Source organism: Amblyomma maculatum, chromosome 4 (genome assembly GCF_055883805.1).
Source record: "Amblyomma maculatum isolate TAMU_Amacu chromosome 4, ASM5588380v1, whole genome shotgun sequence".
NCBI classification, from domain to species: domain Eukaryota; kingdom Metazoa; phylum Arthropoda; class Arachnida; order Ixodida; family Ixodidae; genus Amblyomma; species Amblyomma maculatum.
Window position 1 is genome coordinate 160,188,706 of NC_139347.1, and position 17,679 is coordinate 160,206,384.

Genomic DNA, 17,679 nt, shown 5'->3' on the forward strand with positions numbered 1-17,679 from the left:
TCCCTCTGGTATTGGAATAACGGTCGCGTAGACAAACAGTAGAATGTCAGCCCCGGAGCACACTTTACGTATGTCATCTCAGCATCTAGATGCGCTGTGATAATTCATACTAGACAGCTCTAAACCCTTAGGAATGCAAGCGCGCTGTTCTATGCCGCCGCGAGAAAGCACGACACAGGCTTCCATTGGGTATCACAACGCGGCGCCACCGTCTTGCGCCGCACTCCTTCCTTAGCTTGCGCCGTGGCCTTGTAGCTTTGAAGCCAGGGCGGGTTCGTTGCATTCGCCGTTCTTCCTTTCCTCTGGAAATCATGCTTTGTCCCACCACAAGGCTGCTATGGACAATGTGTCTCTTTGAGATCGTGCCTATCTCCCGGCGCTATAAAGAAATTCCCCCATAGTGTAACAAAAAATATATTGTTCAGGAATTAAGGGACACCCTCAGAAAAAAAGTCGAGTGTGTATTCCACAGGAGGAGGGGGGGGGGGGGGGGAGGGTAATTTTGAAGACAGTTAAATGCAAGGAGTGTGAAGGGCTGGTCGATTTGAGGGAAGCGCTGCCTTAATCGGTAGAGGAGGCGGTAGTCAGGGACTTTTACGCCGGTACATGGTATTGAATGCATGCTTGGACAGATTTGATCAAGAAAATGCTGCACTAGCGTTGTGTGTGAATGCCTTGCAAATAGAGCAGGAGATGGAAAAGACGGAAAGTAGGAAACTACAGGGACAGCTTGCATGAATAAAAAGAAAAATTGGCCGACATCACCACTGGAAACCACACTAGCGAACATTCCAGTGCGATCCACATGATGTGGCTGACACTATGAAAAACACAGAATACAAAGTATTTGGTCAACCAGAGTGGAACCGCGAGAGCTATTCAGAGGTAGCAGATACGATGTCGGAAAGAGCGGGAAAGTTGGGGAGCAAAGTAATTCACAGCGAATCGGCAACAGTCAGCGATAGCAATGAGCAGAACCTTGGCGTTGTTAAGGAGAGAGTGCCCAGGGATGTGTCGCTGGGGGGCTCAAACATTAGCAGGTTCAAACGAGCTACAGTTGAGCGCATAAATAGTGATGGACTGGTTTAAGCCTGGAGGTTAATTCGCAGGGAGGTGGACGTGGTCTGAGAGAAACGAAGAACACGCGGTGTAAGAATATCGTAGGGCGCAATCTGGGGATAGTAGAAGCGGGACTGAGCGTCCTAAACGGTGATGTTACGCTAGCGGTGGAATGCTTAGCTCAGAGAGTTGACATGTAAGGACGGTTGTAATTGGGGTGTGCGCAGTGCTAGAGCTGCTAGGACCGCACGGAAAGGTTGAAAAAGAAGTGATGACTGTTAGTCGGCAGATAAGGAATGGAAGCCTGGAGAAACACTTCGAATTACCAGAAATAAACAGGTAAGTGCGTGGAGCATGCTTTGGCAGAGGGTTTGAAAGAGATGGCATCGCTTTTAGTGAAAGAACAGGAATTGAACTCGGCTGGCGTCTGATGGACAGAGCAGTAGTCACTTTAGGTGGTACGCGAGGTGCCCCCGCGCCGGGGTAGGTGAAAATGAAGAAGAAATCGTAATAATGAAAGTTGCGCCGAACACAAATTGCCAAGAGGAAGTCCAGAAAGAAAACTACGCAATACTTTTTAAATCAGTCATCAGTTACGTAAACTTGCAACGCGGAGAGAACGAGAACGAGGCGGATAAAAGACAGTAATAGAACACAGTAGAACGAAAGTAGTTAATAGGTCAGTAGGCGAAAAGCTAGGCGCCCGTGTTCTGTGCGATGTCAGTGCATGTTAAAGAACCCCAAGTGGTCGAAATTTCCGGAGCCCTCCACTACGGCGTCTCTCATAACCTGGATCGCTTTGAGACGTTAAACTCCATAGACCTACCAACTATAGTTAAAATACGACGAAACAGATGTGTACATTCTATGCGAAACACACCTCAGGGAACTAAAAATGCACCATTTATGGATGGGTGCATCTGGGAAGGGGATAGCAAACAACAACGAATAAGAAGGGAGGAGTGGTAGGTAAGCGGATACGGAAAAGAACAAAATCACCTTGTAAATAACATATCTGGGTATTAGGATCAATTTCCGGTAAAAGCAGATGGCCAGACATAGTTTATTTAGAGACAAGAGACAAATGCAGGCAAGTTAACAAGGACCTAGTTCAGTGTCTAATAACGATATAAAACAGTTTGTGGACTGTGTAGATATTGTTTTGTGGCGGGACTCAAACGACAAAGTGGATGATTCGAATGTGCCCGCATACTGTAACGGCAAAGAGATGCTAAGCGTCCATGGGAGGCACAACGTACATACAAAAACTAGTTGAAGGAAAAATCACCTTTGGATTGCGGAACAGGCATTCGACCATTGATTACTGCAATGCTAGTTCGCAAAAAAAAAAAAAATGAAATAGACGAAGAGGGGAGCACAGAGTTGGAAGTGATCATAAACGTATAAGTTGGCAGATGGAGGCCTTAGATAGAGAAATGCTGAAAAGACAAAAAGAAAACTCATACTTAAACTATGAAAAATTAGCGCTGTTAGCCGTAAGCATTGAAGAAGCAATAGAAACGCCCCATAAAAAATAAGTTCATACTCAGTACGAAAATTATTTAAACTAAATTAGCAAACTTCTGGAGTGGCAAAAGGAAGCCACAAACCTGATGGAAGAACGATATTAAGGAAACCATCTAGCAACAACGAATGGCGTCAAGGAAACACTAAGAGGCTAAGAACACGCAGTTATCTCAAGAGCAAATAGACCGAAATGGGAATCTTTTTTTTTCAACAAATGGCCATTGATTGCTGCATGAGGGAAGCTCGCGGTGCGATTAAAGGTTGAGCAAGAAAATTTTGAACCATACAAGCTGTCTGGGTAAAAATAATCAAAGAAAGTAGGAACGAATAAGGTGCCGAAGGAAGATATTTAGATGCAAAAGATGCTGTGAAGCCCAGTACATCAAATAAAGCTGAGTCATTTAAGAGTGAAGACAGTGTTATCTCTCCAACTGAGGGAGCAACACAGGGCGGATGGAAAGTAGCTTAGAACTGACTAAACTGAACTGGAAAAAGGCAAAAGCAAATATTCTTAAACCTACATCTGGAGCAATAGACAAAATGACAATCAAGTTGATTAAGTTGATTAATGAACTTCATCCAAATAGAAAGGATAAAGGCATTAAAAAGCATTGCAAACAGTCATAATGAATGAGCACAACCCAGAGAGCTGGCGATGGAGTGAAATGAATGTGATTTATAAAGGTAATTGAGGTAGGGTGCACATAAAGTGCTTCATACTGATTACGAATTGATAACTTTTTTTAAATATACAGCTCGGCTATGCAGGCTGTGAAATTAAAAATTCCGTCATGAATGGACTCTATAGACACTCGGAGAACTTCAAAATGGATTTATAAATGGTATGCGCTTAAGTGACAGCCTGTCAGTGCTTACCCAGTCCTCAGGAATAAACACAGCATACGACAGCGCGAACAAGTAACCTCCGTGGAACACACTAAATGGTGAAGGTGGGGTTCATGAGTTAACTGATTTCATACAGGAAGTGTGCTGAGATAATGCAGCTGCAATTACGTGGCAAGGGATAGGTTGTACAGACGTCAAAGTATGCGAAGGATTAGGATTAAGACAATGTTTTCATATTGCCATTGCAATTTTCGCTTCATACGATAAACTGAAAAGATGGTTGCAATAATATATTATTGTAAAACAGGTATTCGCCTCAGATATGTATTCGGCTCTGACGACGACGCTCGCTCCGGCGCTCGTGCGTGTGCTGACACAAGCTCTACGACTGATCGCCGAACGTTCCCTTGACTGTTCACGCGTCGTAGCACCCTGTGCAAGGTCTCGCGTTACAATGTGTGTTTTAATGTTTCGTGCAGATTCCGAAAAGTAGTAACCCATGGCCTACTGTCTAACGTATGCGGACGTTTTTGTATAGTTTTCAGATAGTCTGGAAGATTTGCAAACTGTGGTTAATTTTTGTAGGGATGAAGCTTCCACTTTACCACAGTGAAGTCAGGTCCGATTGACTTATGCAAAGATCCAACCGGTCAAATTTTTACAATACAAGGCAGACTACGAACAACACGAAGTATGGGTAAACGAAGGAATGACATACATGAAAAAGCACGAACAGTCTGTTAGGGCAAATGGACGAAACGATGCCGGGATAGTAAAACGTAGGGCATTATGGGGCTACAAGAGCCTCAGGTAGGAGTTACAGAGCTCTATTTTAAAAATAGTAAATGTGTCCGTCGTTACTTTGGGAATGCGGTTTTGTGCTTATGCAGGAGTACAGTTGAGATAAACAATTGCGAGATAACTGTGGAATCTACATTGCAGAAATGCGAAAGCCTCAGCGTTGCTGGCACACACGGTGCATCAAGTTTACTTCCATTATCATTAGCGACTAAATGCACTGTCATTATAATTGCTAATGCCGTCATTGTCACTAATTTCAGCGTCATTGTCATCTCTACTATCATTCTCACTGTAGAAAAGGAGAATTATGTCTGTGTCACGATCCTGGGCGTGGCGCAGTTGTCTAAAGCGCTCGGCTCGGAATCCGAGGGGTGGAGGTTCTATTCCCGATGGAGGCAGGATATATTTATTTATTATTGACTGTCATCCTCACCGTAGACAAGGAACATTATGATGTACGTTGTCCGATCTCGGGCGTGGCATGGTTATTGAAGTCTCGGCTGGGAATCCGAGGGAGGGAGGCTGGATTCCCGGTGTTGACCGAATTTTTATTTTTCTAATGACGTTAGTTTCGGTTTAGGTTGGTGACGTTATTTGATTAACAGCTATCAATTATATTGATAGAACGAGCGCCGACAGTATGAGACATTAATGATTTTCGCCTTAAAAACAAATCAAATTTTCAAATTTTCAATCAAACAAATCAAAACAAAGCAAATTTTTTGTGCAGATCCGCATGTATGCTGATGACTGCATTATTTTTAATGAGATCCGGTCAGTTGACGACCAGGTAGCACTAAACATGACCCTTAACAACATATTCACATGGTGTTGTAAATGGGGAATGAAACTAAACTCGGAAAAGACGGTGTTACTACGTGTTACAAGAAAACATAATCCGTTAAAATACTCTTTTTCTTTAGATTCAGGTCTAATAGCTGAAGTTAACGAATTTAAATATCTTGGTGTGACATTAACAAGCAACTTAAACTGGAACACTCATATCTCTAACACTTGCTCGTCTGCATTTCGTAAACTTTGCTTGTTGCGCCATAAGCTAAAGGATGCCCCTCTCAAAGTTAAAAGATTAGCATACGAAACTTTTATAAGGACTAAATTAGAGTATGCCTGTATTGTATGGGACCCGTATACTGTCACCAACATAAACGCTCTAGAGCGGATCCAAAGGAAAGCCGTCCGTTTCATGTTTTCGCAGTACTGTCGAACAATCTCTGTCTCTACACTGATGCAATCGAATTCAATACCTACCCTTCAATCCCGGCGAAAATTCCTTCGACTGAAATTTTTATACTTATTGTTTAACCATAAACTTGGAATAGATTCTTCACCGTACCTGCTAGTATCGAACACCAGACAAACCCGACACTCTCACCCCCTTTCTCTTACCCCGTACTTTGCTAAGACTAGGTTATTTCAACACTCTTTCTTTCCGCAGACCATCAGTGATTGGAATAACTTGCCAGCTACCTGCCTACAGTCTCTTGACCTGATTTATGACCATGTTTAGCTTTGGTTATGCTGTGCCATTATCTTTTTCATTTACCGCTGTTTGTGCTTTGTTTTGTTCGCATCTTGGTATTATTGCTCACTCGTAATAACTTGTTTGTAATCCACTCCTGCTTGGGCCTCACGGCCTGCAGTATGTACTAAATAAATAAATAAATAAATAAAAGAGCAGATGCAAGGTTGGCACCAGGTGCCCACGGCGAAACCACAAATGAGGGAGTGCAGGAAGATATGGGCGGGGCATATTTCGAAACACGGGATGCTCGGAGTAAAACGTTATATAAAGAGCGCCTGACAATATTGGACGATAATTTGTGGGCAGCTAAGGTATTAAAATGCCTATACCAACAAAGCATTGACTCACAATGGCGGAAATGGACTAGGAAACTTACGAGTTAATGCGCGTGGCACAAGGACGGATAAATAAAAAGGCCGCAAAGGACCGGTAACAAACGAAAAAGCAAAAACTAGATTAGTTCAATAAGTTAAAAACAGAGAATGCAACACTATACCGAAATTGGAAGATGCAGATCCAAAAGGAATCCCACAGTGATAACTCATGATGCACTGACCTGCTATCTTGAAGCTATAGAACAGGGTGCCTTAGAACGCACAGCTGTTAAAAGAAATTTGACAGAGATGATGACAAATGTGCGGTATGTGGCAAATCTGTAGAAACAATTCATCATTTGTTATTGGAATGTGATGGTGTTCATTCGGATGTCGATGCAGTCAAAGTTTCCTCGTGGCTGAACGGGAGGCTTCTATATTCCTATATCCGTCAATCTTGGATGAAATGAAATTCATGGCTCATTAAAACTTAAGCCGGTGAGAAGTACATCCCTGTACCGTAATAGCTTTCAGTGTGAAAACGGAGATGAGCGCTACAATATTCTAAAATTGACTAATTAGAACCTAGTAGGTGAATTTTAAGGCGAAAGCCTTACTATAGGTTATGTTGGTGTGCCGAAATGTGTGTACAAAAATTGATACCAAAGTGACAATGGTATAAGTCACATAGTGTCGGGATAAGGGATTAGTGCTTACTAATTGAATGATTAGTGATGGGGGCTAGTGGTTAGTGATTATAGTTATAGGTGATTAGTGATATGTGTTGTTGATCGACGTTTAGTGATGGATGGGTTAGTGAAAAAAAAAAGAATAATGATACTGGAATAATGATAAGAGATTACTGGTAATGAAACAAATGATAGGGGATCAGTGATAAAAGATTTGAGTTAGTAAAATGGATTCGATTCCCGTAAAGATAGTGAGTTCGAGTCATGGGCGCAAATCCTTTGAAAGTCATGGGTTCGACTCCCGTGCAGGTCATGGGTTCAAGGTGGGTTCGAGTCCTGTGAAGGTTATGGGTTCGAATTCTGTGAACGTCGTGGGTTCCAGTCTAGTAAAGGTGGCGGGCTCGGGCCCCAAGAAAGTCATGGGTTCAAGTCCCGTCAAGGTCGTGGTTTTGAGTATCGTTAAGGTAGTGGGCTCGAGTGATGTGGCGTGAGACTACCAAATGACAAGGTCACATGATAGTCAAGTTGCATGAGAATATCACGTTGCTATGAGAAAGCCAAGCGATAGGAGTCACCCCGTACTGCCAATCCCACACTTGCACGAGCACTGCACGAAACCCGCGCGAGCGAAGGAAATTTCCCATGTGCGGCACAAGCCCTGGCCTTGCTAGCAAAAGCTATACGCGAGGAGTACGATGTGTCGTGTGCCGCCGCAAAGCTCAGGCTTTCGCATTTTTTCACTCCGGATTCTGCAGTGCTCTCAGAATATTTATAATTTTCGGAACGTCACTTTTACCAAAGTCTGATCGACATCACGCTCGCTGATCATGGATTCCAGCGTCGCGATGCAAAAAAAAAAAAAAAAAAACGTAAGCATTTTAATAAAGATCTTGGCAGAATGCTCTGCAGCGTTTGTAATTAAACCTTTTTGGTATTAACCATTTCACACAGCAAGCTTTCCGTTCCGCCAGGAAAAAATAGGCGTTTAAATTTCCATGTTAGAGGTACGTTTAAGCACACCGGGCTGAAGCTAGGTCCTTTGGCATGCGCCGACAAATGGTCCAAGAATAACTGCACGGAGTGAAAGGGGGCGCCACATGACGTCTTGTCAGGGCTAATCAGCTGACTAGTTGTCCCTCCTGTCAGTTTAGCAGCATTAGATTTGAGCAAAGGCTTTCCCCATGTTTTTCCTCTATCCCCAGCCAATCCACCACAGACCTTTTGACTTTGTCTGAAACCCCGCCCCACAGGAAACGGAAGCGAATCTGCTCCAAGTTGAGGTTCATCCGTGCAGACATAGGTGTTACCCCGGCGACATAGGTCAGCATAAAGTACAAAAGGTACAGCGTAAGAGTGGCCCAAGTCATGAGTGAGCACAACAGTTTCGCATAATCTCGCGCCCTGGATTCAGTCTTGTCTCGATCGTTGAATCAGTTGTTTTCCAGACAGAGCTTCCAAACTGAAATATAAACATGAAGGTGGACCCCAGCCTTCACGGGAAGACCGTGAGCAGACTATAATCTGAATGGTGCGCAACTAAAATACGGGGTGGCACTCTTCGACCTGTTAACATTAGCCCCACTCGCCCTGCAGTACACCTCCGTGATGTCCTGAACGGAGGAGACTGATGTCGAAGTAGAGCGGGCAGATTTGAAGTTTTAATCTTGTCAGTATTCAGTGGAGGTGATGACTTTTTTTTTCTCATGAAGCCTGCAGTGTCTCAGCAGCAACTGCGCAATGTACTGGAAATACACCCTCCACCATTGTTGTAGGGTCTGTACATGTTGTTTCCAATGCACTGCAATAGGAAGTTTGTCCTGTGAATAAATCTCAGTGACCCTGCTCGTTTCTGTAATTCTTCAAAAGTCATGCTCAAAATATGGCTGCACCTCTGATTCAACCCCGCTTTGCACGTTCACGAAGTTGCCATGAGGGCCGATAGACATTATTTGTATCTGGGCGCATTGTGCTCCCTCAGTACGAAGAACTGCACCACACCAATATGGGTTACGCCATGCAGGCGGCTACTGGCTGTGTAGCCCGCATATTTTTGGTTTGTTTCTGATGCTACATAGATTATACAGGTGTCCGCAACTGAAACAAAATAAATAGAGTAAATGCAAGTATCTGACCTTACGTTTTGTTAGTGATATCTCAAAATTTACGTAATATTTGGGCAACAAAATATTCACATCAAGTTTGTATTTGTGTGAGAGAAAAAAACGGCGGTTTTATCATTATTTTTCATCAATGAGTATAAAAGCTTGAAAACACTAGTGTTAAGATCTGGCGACTTATTTTTGCTAAGGGGTTTAGCACAAATCGTTAAGATGCTCAGAGATATAAATCTTAGGTACTGGCGATAGTATTTTTTTTGTTTCTACTCATGACATCCTGTTATTCAACAGGCGACTGAGACTTTCGCGTACAAGCCTGTGGAAACAAATTGAGGATGCAACGCTGCAGCAGCAGCCAAATACGAACCTTCTTACGGACAACCTTCTAGAAGCAGTTAATTTCCCTGTTTTTTCTATTATAATCGGAAGAATTTATTTGTCACATTTCCGTACACAATTGTGTGTGTGTGCGTGCCTAAAGAGCCAAGTCCAGCTGCGCCGACATGGACTACTTATTTTTCTCATTGGGATGAATTAGATCATGTCAGATAGGCTTACCACGGAACTCAGAGATAGAGAACAAGTTGTAAAAGGAAGCATTCCAGATGCTGGCAAGAATCCAAAAGGCGTTGGAAGAGCGTCTCAAAGCAGAAACAATGGAACTGCAAATCTTTTTTTGTAAATTTATTAAGTCAGCACGAGGACACACATACAGGTACGTGGCAGAACCAAGCGTAGAACGGCATTGCTTATTAACATTCATGCGTACAAAACCTATTCTAAGAGTACACAAGAGGTCATAATTTTTTGGTTGGAAATTGGCCACGTTATAATGTTGTGTGCTTTGGTAAAATGACAGTGTGATGTCTCATCAGTTCATCAGTGCAAAGCAACTTAGCATTGCCAAGCTTCTGCTTTACCTAATGCACTTAGCGGTGCAGTTGCCAGCTGCCGAAAAATGAGGCTTTTCGACAGCAGCTCCAGCTAGCCATTCGCAGTTGAGCACAAGCTCCCACAGGCTACTTTCGTGAGGCAATTAGGCCTCGCCGTACACACTTGCGGGCTCACTGAACTTCTTTACATACGTTCCCACCCTGCTGGCATAATAAGGCTAGCGACGGTGACAACGAGAGTAAAGCACTGATGAAGCAATTAAGCGCGTGCTCCCCGGGTAAGGATTTGCACTTGCACAATGTGACGGTGAAGAAAGCAAGGAAAAACATTCATCGCAGAAGAGGCGTTTAAATACGGCTACAAGTCTCTCCGCGCCGGTCCTCTCACGCACTCTGAGCACGCAGGCTCATGTCCAAGCAGGCGAGCAGCGCGAGCGAGCTGTTCTAGAGGAGGGCAAAACAGAAAATACAAGAAGCTATTGCTCCAGGGGTCGGTGCACTTAAATTGCTGTACGAGCGCTGTTACGACCAAGCATCCGCAATTGCGCGCTCTATTGTTCGCCTGTGGGCATGGATAAGTTTTGTGAATATGTGGTGATGGTCCAATGGCTCTAAGTGAGCCTGTTTCCAGGAATCCTGTTTTGTAAGCATGTTTTGCTTTGTGGACAACCTGCAAATGCCAAATTGACCCTGTCAAGAGAACGTCTGGAAAAACACAAAGAAACGTCCCCCTGCGGGAAATAGCAGGAAGTGCTTTCTTTCTTTTGTTCACCCTTCCAGTCGAGAAGTGCTATCCTCCAGTGATGAATGCCTCCTATCCAAAGGAGACGACAGAGTGACATGTCCGCTGACGTGCAGGACAAGAAAGGAGCATGACTCATACGGCCATTAAGTGATTTCCCGGGAATGCAGGAAAGATTTGCAATTGTCGAAAAGGGACCATGTTGGGAGCCCTATGCGGCGCCACGTGCACTCGGGTTTCTGAGAAGTAAAACCCCTTGTCAGAACCAGCCTGTGGTTTCTTTGCTGAAGAATAGAAATGTACCTCCTCTCCTCGCCGTTCCCAAGCTTTTCCCGCCAACAAGTGATCACGCCCAACGAATGAATGCCGGACCAGTCAGTGCTTCAGACCATCAGTGCAGTGATGTGTTCGATTGGATGCCGATACCTGAGGGGCGTGCCCTGGATTTGGTTGGTCAACATCTTCAGAGAGGGGCTGGACATAGGGGGGTTTTAAGGACGCTGCAGAGCACGAAATGTCGCTCTGGGCCCTGGGTAAACGGCTCATCCAGTCGCTTCTCGCTATGAACTCTTAACGCTTGCCATTTTGCTGATGTACCCTTCTTCTTCATGTAAATATTCTTGTAAATACGTTTTCTCAAAGTGCCAGTAAACCTGCTTGTACATATTTTACCAACTTCGAAGATTCAGTCCTTCTTCAACCCGGAGTCTCTGCACGCTACCAAGTGAAGGCCGGGTCGCCATAGCCCCAGCGTCACAACAACTGGTGATCAGCGGTGGGATCTGAATCTACAAGCGCGACAACTGGTGCCCAGCGTTGGGATCTGAATCTACAAGCCACAACATCTGGTGATTGGAGGTGGATCTGAAGCTACAAGCCACAACACCTTGTAATCGGAGGTGGCATCTCAAGCAACAAGCAGGAGCAACAATCGGCCAACAAGAGGGCAGCTCGGAACATCGATCGCATGTGTGGGTGAGTGCTTGGCTTTTCTTCTGATGTGGACCAGGTTCTAGAACAGGGTTAGATTTTAGAACTGGTAAAGAGAGTGTGGAAACGCCTTTAGGTTGGTAGTTTGCACAGTTGTTTTGGAAGTAGCCGACACTCGGAGCGATCATGGACCTACAAAAGCTGCAGAAACCGGACCTGTTGCTATTGTGTGAGGAATTGGGAATTGATACAAGTGGTTTGGCACGAAAACCTTTGATTATAAAGGCAATCACAGATTTGGGAGCCGATGATGAGGAGCTCAGTGAAGCATGGAACCTCATCGCCCAAAAAAAGGAGGAACAGCTCAGACAGCAGAAAGAGCGGGAAAAAGAGGAAAAGAGGGAAAAAGAGGAAAGGGAGCGCGAACGTCAGAGGGAAAAAGAGGAAAGAGAGCGCGAACGTCAGAGGGAAAAAGAGGAAAGGGAGCGTGAACTTGAGAGGGAAAAAGAGGAAAGGGAGCACGAACGTGAGAAGCTTGAGAGAGAAGCAAAAAAGCGGGAGCTAGAAATTGAGCTCCGGAAATTAGAAGTAGAGTTGAGCAAGAGGTCGGGCAATTGTCCCCAGCTAGCGGTACCTCTTCTCAACAAGGAGGCAGATTTCAAGATGTCAAAGTACATGCAGCCATATGTGATATCAGGGGATATCGGTCTGTATCTGGGTAACTTTGAGCGAACTTGCGAAGAACTGTCCTTCCAGCGAGACACGTGGTCTCAGAGATTATTGACGGTTCTGCCCTGCGAGGCAGCGGAGGTTGTCGCGCGGCTAAACAAGGAGGACGCGGACAACTACGAGAAGGTCAAAGCTTGCCTTCTGATTTTCGGAGACAGAGATGTGCAGGCCTTAACACGTTCAAAGGCGCGAGAACTAGCTACACTGCTCATTTCAGAAAAATCAACAGCGGAGGAAACGGCAGTTAAAACAGTGGTAAATGCGGAAAATAGCGGGCCAGAAAACTTTGAGAGCGAGGCATCTCAGATAAGTCAACATGAAAGTGAGCTTGATAAGACACGGAATGAGGACGTTCTTGAAAGTAACCTCTTGCCGCCAGTGTCTAGTAATCTCACGAGACTTTTAAGTGGAACCCGAGAGGACTTAGCTATGGAGCAAGCCAATGATCCCAAGAATAAACTCGAAGTACAGTGGGAAGGACCTGCTAAAGTCGTTGCAGAGCTTTCTGACACTAACTACGCAGTGAAAATCTCCGGTAGGCGTAAAGAAGTGCGCATTTATCATTGCAATCTTATGAAGCCTTATGTGCAGAGGGAAGCCGTGGTAAATCTAACGTTAAACCTTCCCGAGGAGATGGGGGACAACTTGATTTGCCTCAGCGGAAAAGGAAGCAACGCTCAGGAGCTTCTCAAAAAGACGGAGCAGAGAGGAGAACTAAAGAAATCCCAGCTGTCCGATCTGGGCGAGATAATAACAGAGTTTGAGGCCTGCTTCGTGGACAGGCCAGGCAGAACTGATTTGACTGAGCACGATATTGAGCTGACTTCAGACGTGCCAGTGCGATCAAGGTGCTACCGATTTTCTCCAAGGCAAAGAGAAATTCTGGATAGGGAAGTAACTCGCATGCTGGAATTGGGAGTAATAAAACCTTCGGAAAGCGATTATGCTTCGCCTATGATCTTAGTAGAAGCTCCAGGTAAAGACCCTAGGCCTGTGGTAGACTACCGAAAGCTAAATTCTCTCACCAGGGATCAAGTGTATCCTATTCCGAATATTGAGGAGAGAGTAGAACAGGTCAGTAGAGCGGCATATGTGACTACGCTGGACCTTACTCGAGGATACTGGCAAGTACCGCTCACTGAACGCGCCAGCAGATACGCGGCTTTCGTCACTCCGACGGGCAGCTACCAGCCAACAATGATGAGTTTCGGGCTCAAAAATGCTCCATTTTGTTTTTCCCGACTCATGGATAGGGTTTTAAAGGGGTGTGAAACATTCGCGGTGCCTTATTTAGACGACATTGCGGTTTTTTCCGACTCATGGGCGGACCATATGGTACATCTAAGAGCTGTACTGAGCCTTTTGCGTCAAGCTGGACTAACCGTAAAGGCCGAGAAATGTTGCCTGGCAAGGGCGACCGTGGACTACTTGGGTCACAATGTAGGTCAAGGTTTCAGGAAACCCAGCGAGATTAAGATTTCTGCGGTAGCAGACTACCCGCGGCCGAGCACGAAGACGGAAATTCGAGCATTCCTGGGTCTGACGGGATACTACAATCACTACATCCCTAACTATTCATCTTTGGCTAGCCCTCTGACCGACGCTCTCCGCAAGACAGAACCGACAAATGTAGTCTGGGACGAACAAAAGGAAGCCTCCTTCGTAAACCTGAAGGCTGTGCTGATTAGCCGTCCGGTATTGCGAGCTCCAGACTATGACCGAGAATTCACGGTCCAGTGTGATGCCAGTGATCGAGGGCTAGGTGCTGTTCTCTGCCAGAGAGATGACGACGGTAATGAGCACCCCGTGCTCTACTTGAGCAGAAAACTGAGTTCTAGAGAGAGGGCTTATTGCGCGTCAGAGAAAGAGTGCGCTTGCATTGTATGGGCCATTCAAAAATTGCAGTGCTATCTTGGAGGGGCCAAATTCACCGTAGAGACGGACCATTGTCCCCTAGCTTGGCTGCAAACTGCGACATCGAAGAACAGTCGCCTTCTTAGGTGGAGCTTGATTTTACAGCAGTACAATTTTGAAATAAGATACAAAAAGGGGAAGTTAAATGGGAATGCGGACGCGCTTAGCCGCTCTTTCTAAGCGGTCCGAGATGTTCCTCACCATGTATCCAAATTGATAATCAGGTTTTTTTTTTTTTCGTGCGCTTGTATATGTGTGACTATGTAAAGCAGCACGTTTGGTTTTCTAGGAATACGTAGGTCCTAACGTCTTGAGTGTGGGCTTTTCTCGAACAACAATGGCAGTTTTCTTTTGACCTGGTCTCTTCAGACGGGAGCCGAGTGCTTGCTTCGACATGTGGTTGAGTTTCAGACAGCTCGAGCAATTTGGCCTACAACAATCAAGACAACGCGACAAGCAACAGCGAGCTTCAAGCGTTCACGTGCAGGCCATTAAGTCGTCTCTTCATGCAGCAGCTGGGACTGCTGCCCTCCGAGACTCTTCTGGCGGGGGAGGAGGCTGTTACGACCAAGCATCCGCAATTGCGCGCTCTATTGTTCGCCTGTGGGCATGGATAAGTTTTGTGAATATGTGGTGATGGTCCAATGGCTCTAAGTGAGCCTGTTTCCAGGAATCCTGTTTTGTAAGCATGTTTTGCTTTGTGGACAACCTGCAAATGCCAAATTGACCCTGTCAAGAGAACGTCTGGAAAAACACAAAGAAACGTCCCCCTGCGGGAAATAGCAGGAAGTGCTTTCTTTCTTTTGTTCACCCTTCCAGTCGAGAAGTGCTATCCTCCAGTGATGAATGCCTCCTATCCAAAGGAGACGACAGAGTGACATGTCCGCTGACGTGCAGGACAAGAAAGGAGCATGACTCATACGGCCATTAAGTGATTTCCCGGGAATGCAGGAAAGATTTGCAATTGTCGAAAAGGGACCATGTTGGGAGCCCTATGCGGCGCCACGTGCACTCGGGTTTCTGAGAAGTAAAACCCCTTGTCAGAACCAGCCTGTGGTTTCTTTGCTGAAGAATAGAAATGTACCTCCTCTCCTCGCCGTTCCCAAGCTTTTCCCGCCAACAAGTGATCACGCCCAACGAATGAATGCCGGACCAGTCAGTGCTTCAGACCATCAGTGCAGTGATGTGTTCGATTGGATGCCGATACCTGAGGGGCGTGCCCTGGATTTGGTTGGTCAACATCTTCAGAGAGGGGCTGGACATAGGGGGGTTTTAAGGACGCTGCAGAGCACGAAATGTCGCTCTGGGCCCTGGGTAAACGGCTCATCCAGTCGCTTCTCGCTATGAACTCTTAACGCTTGCCATTTTGCTGATGTACCCTTCTTCTTCATGTAAATATTCTTGTAAATACGTTTTCTCAAAGTGCCAGTAAACCTGCTTGTACATATTTTACCAACTTCGAAGATTCAGTCCTTCTTCAACCCGGAGTCTCTGCACGCTACCAAGTGAAGGCCGGGTCGCCATAGCCCCAGCGTCACGACAGCGCCGTGCGCTCTTGAGCTGACCACGCGAGCGCCTCCACTTGTTTCGTGTTCGAGGCGGACACTTTGAAGCTGTCTAAGAAGAGGGGGGGTAACGATAGTTCACTTTTGCTGCGCCGAAGCGCACCTTGACCGCTAACGATGCAAGAAAGACAACGAGGAACGCCCGGAGAGAGGACAACGGATCCATACACGCAGAAAGAGCGTCGGTCTACCTGAGGCGTCGCAGGAGGAAAGATGGCCAGAGGTCGTCGCGTCGTGTTGTAGCGACGTGTACTTAATTGTTTCGCCGTCAACACTATACCACTTTTTCGAAAGCAGTGTAAAAGCATATAAGAAGGAGAGTAGAGACGGGAAGGAATAGACGCGAATAGCAGGCGACCCTATCGCGTAATCAGCTAAAAATATTTCAGCGGCTAGAGTGGCCGTGCATTGGCGATGCAAGTGAGAAAAGGGGTGCGGCCGGGTGGTGGCGTACAGAGGCAATGCTTTCTCTCGACTCGCTTCCTGGATATTTCTGCGGCTACCAGGACTGTGCATACGAAAAGCGGCAGGGAGAGGGTTGTGAGGCCACAACACAACGGTTACCAGAAACGACGCTGACCGTCGGGATGCCGCCCGCCGCACGGTGCGCACTTCGGCGGTCGCCGTCGGCACGTCGAGGTCAAGAAATGCGGCTTTGGGAATGGGTTCGGCGGGCGCGTCGCACGGCGTTGACCGCAGTGGCGGTAGCGCAGACGGCGCGGGAGAAAGAGGTGGCGAGGAGGAACGCTTATCGGTCGCGGAAGAGAAAGTGCCCCAGCGGCCGCTTTGGCAACGCCGCTCTTGTTTCCAACAACGTCTTCGTCCGCCCAGCTGTACCTTTCTCGCCTGTGCCGCTGCGGTGTGCGGTCCCCGAAGTAAGAAGAAACGGTGACCGCCACCGCCTGAATGGGCTGCTGACAATGGATTTCTTCCCCGCATGGTGTCGGCACGTGGGCGGCCGCTTTGCAGCACTGTCGCGCTGCTGCTGCTGCTTCAGCGACCGACCGACGCTCCTCTATCGTAGGCCCCATCAAGAGAGAGTGCGCGTGGGCGCCATCGCTGCTGGCTTTGGGCTAAAGGTGTCAACCGATAGAACTGCTAAAGAAGAGGCGAGAGGGAGGAAGGGACACCGATGATCGCCTTTTGCCTTCCGTAACTCCTTTCACGCTCTGGATGTGCTGGCGCGTTCCAGCTGCTATGTCTCCTTCCTGCGAGATATACCGGCTAATCCATAGAAGGCAAGGCGCATAATAATCGAATGAACAGATTATTTTCAAGAGGCGCCATCATCAACACCTTCATGTCCACGATTATATGCTATTGGAAAAGTCATAAACATATTTTCATTCGAGTTGAAGGCAAAACACTAACTAGTCTTCGACAGTAATTTTACTTCCTTGATGAAGCTGGCCATACTTTCATAGAACCTGCAATCATGAAAAAGAGATGACGGATCATGAGTTTGAACTTGTGGCTCTCTGATGGCCAAAATATGCCGCCTAAGTCAACGGGTATGCTCTTTTGAAGCTAACATACTCAGGAACATTTCCTGTCAATCAGTGTCCCTGAAATTACCCTTTTGCACCTTTCCTGATATAATTTTGCGGTTGTGAAGTTGCACAACTCTTCATTCTACGCTCAGAAGGATGTAGGCAGGAAACAGATGACCTCACTCCAGCGCGAGAAAGTGCGCGCGCTTGTGGAGCCTGTACTGATTCCTTCTGTCCAGATAGCTCACGCGTGTTCAGAAAAAGGAGGCTTCCTCATTTCCTGACGAACTGCGTAGTCGCTTGGGCACTCCTCGCTGGATGACTAAATAACAGAAACGGGGCGCGGTGCCTGGGATAAGCAGCTCGCATGTGTTCCGGAAAGAGCTCTAACGTCAAGACGAGCGAATATGTGGTGCTCGCCTAATCAGATGGAGTCACGTTAAAGCTCGCTGTTTTGAATAATTGCATCTGATCTTAAGGCGAGAAATGTTCATGGCTGCCTTTTGCTTGTGCAAGACCA